This window comes from Papio anubis, chromosome 4 (assembly GCF_008728515.1).
Source record: "Papio anubis isolate 15944 chromosome 4, Panubis1.0, whole genome shotgun sequence".
Taxonomy (NCBI): Eukaryota; Metazoa; Chordata; class Mammalia; order Primates; family Cercopithecidae; genus Papio; species Papio anubis.
Genome location: NC_044979.1, coordinates 94,994,853 through 95,004,518, shown reverse-complemented (window position 1 = coordinate 95,004,518; position 9,666 = coordinate 94,994,853). Strand labels below are relative to the sequence as shown.

The following is a 9,666-nucleotide window of genomic DNA, read 5'->3' as shown; positions in this document are numbered from 1 at the left end:
AGTGAGAAGTCAAGTCGGGTGGACTTTCCCGTCTTTCAGGGAGATTTAATAGTAACGACGGTGCTCTCCCGACCCCCTACCCCCTTGCACATAAACTGCAGAGAACAAAATCACTCCGGCACGTATCTGCACGGCTGCCTCTGGAGGTAGGGTCACGGTCTCCGAGCCCCGGGTCTCACAATGATACTGTCCTTTGTCATCTCGTGCCTAGAGTGCTGCCTCCCCACGTATTTCCTCCGTTTTCGACTCCTCTGCCTCAGTCTGACTTCCTCGGGAGGTAGAGTTCTCCTAGCCTGTGCGAACGCAAGGGTCCCCTGGAGCCTTCTTCGTAAACCTGCCCCTCCCACTCTGCCTTCACTTCTTCCTCCTTCCCTGGCCAGGAAGAGCCACTCGAGGAACATTTACCGAACGCCTACAGCTAGCAGGCACCGAGCTGGACCGCCGGGAGCCCCACTCCTCGCCACGCCGCAGAACTCGCCTACCTCCGCCCTCCCAACCCGTCCGAAATCCGGGATCCCTAGTCCCCCGGCTGCGTCATGGAATCCGCGGGCTTCTTCCGAGGGCATCGCCCCACCTCCTTCCCCAAAGGCGACTTATGATTGGTGGGAACGTGCGTCACTCTGCCGCCTTCCCGCCCCCTCGGGGCCCCGCCCCCGGGCCTCGCAGGCCCCTCCCCTGCGCTCCCGCCCCTGCGCCGCTCCTCTGGCTAATCGCCGGGCGGCGCGCGCGGAGAAGTTCTGGGCAAAGTACTCAGAACTGGCCGCGTGCTGGTGGCGCCCGCCAGCCGGCCCGGGAGAAGGGACCAGAGCGCGACGCGGCCGGTGCGCAGCGCGGCTCCGGCCCCGTCTGTCCGCGAGTGGCCATCCCCGCCCCCGACCTCTGCGGCCGGTGCGAGAGCTGTCAGCTGCACGTTGCGGGGAGACCGGAGAAGCCGGGTTGCCTTCTCCCGGGTCTGTGCGCTAACCCCCGAGCCCTGCACCGGGGAACTAGGGAGTGTCTCCGGCTGCACAGCGCTCAGGTGAGTGGCGGGGCGCCTGCCTAAATGGGGCCGAGGTGTAGGGGGCCCAGGCGGCGGCGCGGGCTCGGAAGGGCTGCGGTTTGGGGGGCGCCGCGGGTCTCTGCAGAACCGGGGTCTGCCCGTGTCGGCCGGGGAGGATCCGGCCCTGGGGCAGACCGAAGCCTGGGAGCTCGCCCTCGGTGCCGGCTGAAGCTCCCGGGGAGGGAGGACCCGGGTCTCACCCACCCTAGGGCTCCGTCCCTGGAGGGACGACTCAGAGGATTGACCGCCAGGAGGAACCGAGCGCAGGGGCTGGAGCGCAGGTGCGGGAGGACGCGGCGTGCGGAGCTGTCCTGGGCAGCGGGGAGGCTCTGCGCCGGGGCTGGAGGCTCAGGAAGCCTGGTTAATTGGGCGGAGCGCGACGCTTTACCACATCCGCGGGATGGGGCGCGCCGGTGAGACTGAGACAACGCTCTCGGGGCAGGCGCTCCGCTCGCCCGCCTTCCCAACCGCGGCTTGCCCAGATCCCCCGTGCCGGGCTGGAGGCCCAGGGCACGTTCCTTTCCTTTCTAAATTTACGTATTCATCAGCTTTCTGGCCCCTTCTGGAAATTTTTTTCTTTTGACTTTCCAATTACTACTGGTCAGATCACCTTTAGGCTCACCCTAACTCTTATCTCAGTGTCTTTCACATTGGTCCTTTCCCGGAGGCCCTGCAGCAGAATCTTAGTTCAGGGTCTTAGGGACTTAATGTACTCTTTCTGAATATTGTCTGCAGTTGGGTTTTCCTATCTCTGTCTCTGTTTATTCCATGGTCAGGTAAATTCTTTAAGTACTGTCATCATAAGCCAGATACTCCCAGGCAGCCCCTTAGCACTGCCCAGCTTCCCGGGGAGCGTTCCTAGCCTCTGGAGTCGCTGATGGGCACTGTCGTAGGTCGTCCAGATACTTCTTAAGCCGGGGCGCGCCGCCCCTCCTTCGGCAACGCAACTTGCTTGCTGCCTCCTGCACACTTGTGCTTGTCCTTCTCCATCTCACAAGCCACCAGTCTCCTCAGACGGGACTCTTGGAGCTGAAGGGACTGTGAAGTTGTCAGTTTCCATGTGTCTGCGTACTGCGCAGAGGTGCTTGAGACCCTTCGGGGTTGCTCTGACCCTCAGAGTTTGAGTATTGGGATGAGGGCATTTAGAAACGTTTTAAACTACAGCTGCAAAAGAGATACTTCCACAGATAGGTGAAAGCGAAGGCCTGGTTTCTCATCATCTACACTGTACCCCGCAAGTATCATACAAGGTGAGGTTCTCCTGGCTAAAGGAGATCAGTCAGGCAGGCCTGGGCTTGTATGCATCCAAGCTAAATGACCCTCCCGTCTAGCCAAGCCACGTCACCTGTTTGCTGTTGCTCATAGAACTTAAATTTCTCCCTGAAATTGTCTCCTTGGATTATTGTGTTATCTGTCTTCCCTCATTAGGGTGTAAGTACTAGGAACGCAGAGATCTTGTCTGTCTTGTTCATCACTTGATCCCCTGTGTCAAGAACACACAGTAGGTTTGCAATAAACATTTATAGAATGAATAAATGAAACCTTCTCTGTAAATATGAGGAATGAGGATTTCATAGCTGATTTTGATTTTCATCTTTATCCTTAATTACTATTGGGAAAATTAACAAATAGCAATACTAGGAACTTTTGTAGATTACCTCACTAAATTTACAGAAGTCTGTTAGCTAGGTATATTTAACCAGATGGGAAATTGAGGGTCCAGCAGGTTAACCAGTGTTGCCAAGGTTATCCTGGCAGAACTAGGATTCCAGCTCATTTTGTCTCTATTGTGCTGGACCTCTTCCAATAAACTAAAATGTGGTTTCCACCATTACAGCTAATAGACATTTAGCTTTATTTGTATCAAAAGCTATGGCTTAGCCAAAAGATTTACTGTTTTCTTATTGAGATATATTTTCAGTAATCGCTAATGGTTACATCATAAGCCACATATTCCCAGGCTGCTGCCATAAGCTGTAGTTTTCTTTCTTTCTCTCTTTCTTTTTTTTAAGACGGAGTCTTGCTCTGTCGCCCTGGCTGGAGTACAGTGGCATGATCTCGACTCACTGCAAGCTCCGCCTCCCGGGTTCACGCCGTTCTCTTGCCTTAGCCTCGTGAGTAGCTGGGACTACAGGCGCCCGCCACCACGCCCAGCTAGTTTTTTGTATTTTTAATAGAGACAGGGTTTCACTGTGTTAGCCAGAATGGTCTCCATCTCCTGACCTCGTGATCCGCCCGCCTTGGCCTCCCAAAGTGCTGGGATTACAGGTGTGAGCTACCGTGCCCTGCCGGTAAGCTGTAATTTTCACCATCTTGCTGGGCAGTATTGTGAGGTTATCTCCATTTTTCAGGTGAAGAATTGGAAACCGAGGTTTAGGAACTTGCCTAAGGTCACCAATAAATTGCTGAGCTAGATTTTTTAATAGTCTGACTTCAATTCTTGCCCCATTATTTAATTAGATGTTAACTCATGATAGAGTCCAATGATACAAATATTAAAACCATCTGAGATTGGGCTGTAAACTTTCTGGTGCCAATATCAAGTGTCTAGTTGTACTGTTTTCAGAATCCTTGAGACTCTTACTGCCATTGATTTTTGTGGTTGCGTTTATGGTTTGTGGGCTTGGTAGATCGGGGACTTTTAATCCAGAAGGAAAGGAAATCCTCCTTTCATCTAAATCGAAAGAGATATCTGATTGGTTTTACTCACTGTGGTAAGTGAACTCTGAAGTAATGCTTTATACCTCTTAAAGAAAGTGCTGGGAAACCAGCTAGTTCCTCTGTTGTCTAATGCAGATTGGAGAGTTAGAAACTGCTACTAATTCCAAAAGCTTCTGCAGTAGGCTTTCAGTAAACCAACTACATTTCAACTCTCCACTCTTGCACTGACACTGAGGGTGAAAAGTTGGGGAGGAGTGGCATGGGTACCACCTAAAGGGCTCATGGCAAAATGGGATGGGGAAGGAATTAGTGATTCCTTCTTTCTTCTACTTTATTCCAGTTTGGGTGCTGGTGTAACATTTCCCCCGCATAAGGGTCTAGATAATGCAGTTTTATTTATAGTGTACTTCTCAGCAGTACTGTATTTTCCTATTTGTTAATTCTATTTCAAGAGTACTCCAGGAAGGGTTGGAGAACCCTGCAACCTAGAATGCCTGAGGAAGAGATTGAGGTGTAGGATACTAGGGAAGATGGAAACTGTTAGGTGGAAAAAGTCTTCCATGCATAATTGAGAGTTGTTTATGGTTCTCTGCACATTCCTTTCCTGTCTAAATTTACATATTTATCAGCTTTCTGGCCCCTTCTGGAAATTTTTTTGTTTTTTGTTTTTTGTTTTTCCAGTTACTACGGTTCAGATCACCTTCAGGCTCACCCTAACTGTTGTCTCAGTGTCTCTCACACTGGTCCTTTCCTGGAGGCCTTGCAGCATCTTAGTTCAGGATCTTAGGGACTTGTGCATTCTGTCCTAACATTGTCTACAGGTGGGTTTTCCTACCTCTGTTTTCCTGTCTCTGTTTTCTTTTTTTTTTTTTTTTTTTTTTTTTTTTTTTTTGAGACGGAGTCTTGCTCTGTCGCCCAGGCTACAGTGCAGTGGCTGGATCTCAGCTCACTGCAAGCTCCGCCTTCCGGGTTTACGCCATTCTCCTGCCTCAGCCTCCCGAGTAGCTGGGACTACAGGCGCCCGCCACCTCGCCCGGCTAATTTTTTGTATTTTTTTAGTAGAGACGGGGTTTCATCCTGTCTCTGTTTTCATGGTCAGGTAAATTCTTTAAGTACTGTAATTATGTTGTTAAAAATTAGTGGGTGGCTTATATAGTGAATAACATTAATAACAGTAGTAACAGCTGCTGAACTTTTATGTGCTGGGTGCTGTCATACGTTCCTGTACGTGCATTATTGCATTTATTCCTCAGGGCAGCATCAAAGCAGGCATTGTTATTATACCTCCAGTCTCCAGATGAGGCTAGGAAAAGTTAAGTTCACAACTGCTTTGCAACTAACATATGGTGGATCTCAGACTCAATCCCCAAGTTATTTTCTCTACTTACTTGCACATAGATTCCTTAGCCTGAAGTCACGATCCAGCAGACTGGGCTCAGCTTTGGTCTCATCCCATCATTCCCCAACCCTGTGAACTGGTAGTCTGAGTTTTATTAATCAACAAAGGATTTTGCCTTTGTCCATGCACTCCTGTTGCCTAGAAAGCTCTCTGGTCTCTCCGTGTGAAAACCTAAGTCTTTCAAAGCTGGACTCATAGACTACTTTTGTCAGCATAATCTCTCTAAACCCAATTTCCCAGAGCATTTGTTTTTTTAAAATATGAGAAACTTCCCAGTTCAGTTTCTGATCACAAAGTATGTTGCTGGTGTCCTTCCTTCCTTCCTTCAGCACTTCTTACCTTTTATCTTCCCCTATTCCTCTCACCCTGTTGCCTCCTGTGCTAGTAATTTATTCAAACTTACTGCCTCCTTTACTAGATTTTAAATGCCTTGAAGGCAGGGCGAATGTGTGTTCCTTAGGTTTCTGTTCCTCATGTCACTAAACATGGTGTCCTATCTATAGTAACTGTTCAATTGAAAAAAATATTAATTATATTTGCTTGCATTTTGTTAGAATATTCTGTGAAAAGGTAATTGGAATGTGACATTTTGTTTTCTAGTTTTCTAATTTGTTTTGATCCACAGTATTTTATGCCATCATCATTTTATGATGAAGCAATAGAATATGCCATCATCATTTTATGATGAAGTAATAGAATTTCTAGTTAAATCCATGAAAAGCACCTGTTCTGGTTGCTCTCATCTTTGGACCAAGGAGATATTGCAAGGAGATCTCAAATTCACACATATAATAATCATTGTCTGTAGAATAAATATTTTGCCTATGTTATGTACTATTTTTTCATAGCTATGGTAATGCTGTTAATAAAAATGTACTAAAATTGTTACAGAATTCAAATGGAATTTTTGTGACTATTTTATGGATCAATGAATATTTCACATTTTAAAGCAGATTTGCAAGACCCTCTCTGAATCAGCTCCTGCTTCCCTGTCTAGACTCATAGCTCACCACTCACTATTGAGACACAATTCACATATTATACAGTTCATCCGTTTAAAGGTACAACATTTAATGGATTTTAGTATATTCAGAGTTGTGCAACCATCACCATCATTTTAAAACATTTATCACCCGCTAAAAAACATTTGCACCCATTACCAGTCATTCCCCATACTGCCCGTCCATTCCCCAAGTCCCCACCCACTAATCTACTTTATGCCTGTATGGATTTGCCTATTCCGGACATTTCATATAAGGGGAGTCATATAGTATGTGGCCTTTTGTGTCTGGCTCCTTTCACCTAGTATGTTGTTTTCAAGGTTAATTTCTGTTGTAGTGTGTATCAGTACTTCATTCCTTTTGATTGCCTAGTAATACCCCATTATATGTATATACCATGGTTTTATTTATCTATTTGCTAGCTGATGGGACTGGCATTTCTAAAAAAAAGTTTGATTCTAATGCGACCCTAATGTGTAGTCCAGAAGTTCCTTCGAGCCCTGTTCGCTATTTTGTCGTTGAGCTAGAACAGAACCTGGCACAAGATAGATGCGTAATAAACATTCAAATGACTGCAGCATTTTACTAAAAGTGTAACTCCTATTATGTTGCAGTCAGCAAAACGTCTCGTCGTTAAAAAGAGGTCCCCATAGTTGATTTTTTAGATACTGATTTGAACAAACCAACTGTTAAAAAGAGTCAAGGAACTTTGAACATGGCTGCAATGCTACAGTTTTTAGGATTTGCTTTGAAATAATCTGGGGGTGAGGAGGGGGAGTACGGAGGAAGCAAGGCTGTCCGTGAGCTGATGATGGTTGAGGCTAGGTGATGAATTCTCTATCTGTGGTGTCTGCTGAGCAGCCATTGGTCGCATGTGGCTATTCAGCCTTTAAAATGTAGCTAGTCCTTACTGAGAAGTGCTGTAAGTATAACACACACGCTGAATTTCAAAGACTTAGTATGAAAAATAAAGTAAAAATACCTCAATTTTTAAACATCACATGTTGAAATAATATTTTGAATATATTGTAATAATGTGTAATTAAAACTAACTTGTTTTCTTTTACTCTTGGTCTACTTAAGAAATTAAAATTACATCTATGGCTCCTATTACATTTCAGCTGGGCAGTACAGTGCTATACTTTTGTATATATTTGAAATTTTTCATAATAAAAAGTTTAGAAATATCAAAGGCATCTTTTAAAAGTCTAGAGTATAATATTTTTATAAAGAATTCCTCTGGTATGAAAGGATTGGAAAATATTGATTTTTTTCAAAGATGCTTCTTTGCAGAAGCTTATAGCAGGCAGGCTATAGCCTTCCAATATCATTCCTGGACTTATTTAAGCTATGTGAACATTTAAAAATTCTTTTATAATAATAAATGGAATAGCAGTGTGACGAATTGCTTCTTTGGTTATTAATCTAAATGATTTTGTTGTGAAGTTGATGAAATATTTCCTTCATCTTGGAAAAATACAGAAGACTCAGTGGTAATTTCCTTGTTCTTAGTCACATTGTTTGTGCCCCTGAAATTGAATTTTCTCTGGACTTGGTTTATAACCGCCTCTCCCTAAGTCTGTTGTTTGAGAGCTAGAATATGGTTGTTTCTAGATGCTCCAAGGCCCCTTGAGTAAGAGTGGAATATGATTCTTAGGGAACAATAATAATCATGTGTGGGTTTAAAGCCAAGAAGCGAATTTCTTTCATACAAATTTCTTCAGATGAAAATTATGTTGCTGTCTATATGTCTGTGTTTACTTACGAAAAAAATATCTGAGGTAATCAACCCAGTTCTCTGAGCAAGTGTGGGCTGGATGAACAATCTTAGCGGAATCCTCATCTGTGATTTCTCAGATTGCGTGAGAGTAGATCTGAGTTAAAAAATAGCTTAAATGTAAAGCAGAACAGAATCAAATTGCAATGAGCAATCCAGTGCGGGATTGGCAGAGGATCCCTGAACAGTTACTATAAATAAAGTTTGCTATTTTGTTTACCCTCTACAGTTAAAATACTAAAATCTTTATTTTTAGTATTCTGTGGGTCATATACTTTCCTTAATGTAACATTTCTCCAAACATGTATTAAAATGTAGTATTTGTAAAGATTTCCACCTCCACTTTTAAAGGTTTTCTGTCTTGATATCAAATATCGTAATGGTTGCAAGAACTTTAAAATTATAGTTTACATCTTATAAAATATTTTTCCCTCCCCAAGTAACTTGTGGTGGACAGTCATCTGAAATGTTTAGAAGCTAAAGCTAATATATATATTTTAATCTACAGATATGTATACATATGTGTGTAGATATTTATGTATGTATATATTTTTTAATCTCAGCAACTCCTATTAAATTTGAAGCAGATGCCTCCCTAGAATTAATGCATGCACTAAGATTTTTGCTCATACATTTCACAAATATTAAGCACATGCCATGTGCCAGACACCAGGCTAGGTGCAGGGGATGTGGTGATGAATTGAACAGATGTGGAAACCTCCCTTCAAGGAGCTTACAGACTAGAAGGGGATGTAAACATTAAAGAGTTGCAGAGAGTTCATTAATTACAGTGGGGAGATGTGGCTCAAAGGGAGTGAGTCTGGCTTTTAATTGGGACCCTGGAGAGAAAAGTTTCATTGTTTTTGTAAGTTGTGATTCAGGCTGCTGAAGGAGGAGAAAAGAGAATGTGGCTGGGGAATCCTCAAAGGAGGATGAGAGGAGCAGAGTCCTGCCCTTTTGTGTCTGTCTGCCATTGCTAGAGGCCATGTAGAACTGAGTGGGAGGAGGCCTTAACTCCTCTTTTGAGGTTTTGAATTTCTCTCTCTGGTGCGACACACCGGTTTGTTTATTTGCTAATGGGAGTGGAATCCAAAGTTGAGTTTTTTTTTTTTTTTTTTTTTGAGACGGAGTCTCCTCTGTCGCCCAGGCTGGAGTGCAGTGGCCGGATCTCAGCTCACTGCAAGCTCCGCCTCCCGGGTTCACGCCATTCTCCTGCCTCAGCCTCCTGAGTAGCTGGGACTACAGGCGCCCGCCACCTCGCCCGGCTAGTTTTTTGTATTTTTTTAGTGGAGACGGGGTTTCACCGTGTTAGCCAGGATGGTCTTGATCTCCCGACCTCGTGATCCGCCCGTCTTGGCCTCCCAAAGTGCTGGGATTACAGGCTTGAGCCACTGCGCCCGGCCCCAAAGTTGAGTTTTTAACACCTTTGTAGCAGAAACAGAATGATACCCAACAACCTACCCTCCAGCATAGCTCTGCATGTAGCTTAAAATAACTTGCTGGCTGGATTCTAGTGTAGCTCAGTTGTCTGGCATCTGAGGCAAACTGGGTTAGCAGTATGTGAAGCCTAAAAGAATACAGGGAAGCCCACTTGGGTTTTTCTCAGGTGTAGGGCTGCTTCGTGCAAATTCCTGGTGTATACAGAATTAACTGAGGTTTCCTTCAGAGCTTGCTGGAGTTATTAGGGAAGGGGAAACCATCCTTCCTTTGAAGGTGGAGGTAATTATGAATAACAGTGATAACAGTGGCAGCCAGTAGCTGTTGGGCGCTCCCCATGTGCCAGGCTGAG

General features: G+C 45.0%; 1 protein-coding gene across 6 annotated transcripts in view; it reads left to right on the top strand.

The window, feature by feature from the left end:
* The first annotated feature begins 696 nt into the window (after positions 1 to 696).
* Positions 697 to 9,666, top strand: part of OSBPL3 (oxysterol binding protein like 3) — a 183,923-nt gene continuing 174,953 nt past the window's right edge. For 5 of the 6 annotated variants that reach the window (XR_002521013.2, XM_003896187.5, XM_003896185.5 and 2 more), the window contains exon 1: positions 697 to 1,018. The gene's annotated coding sequence lies outside the window, so the exon portion shown is untranslated. The remainder of the gene's footprint in view (positions 1,019 to 9,666) is intronic. The other variant, XM_017956846.3, reaches the window with a different exon arrangement.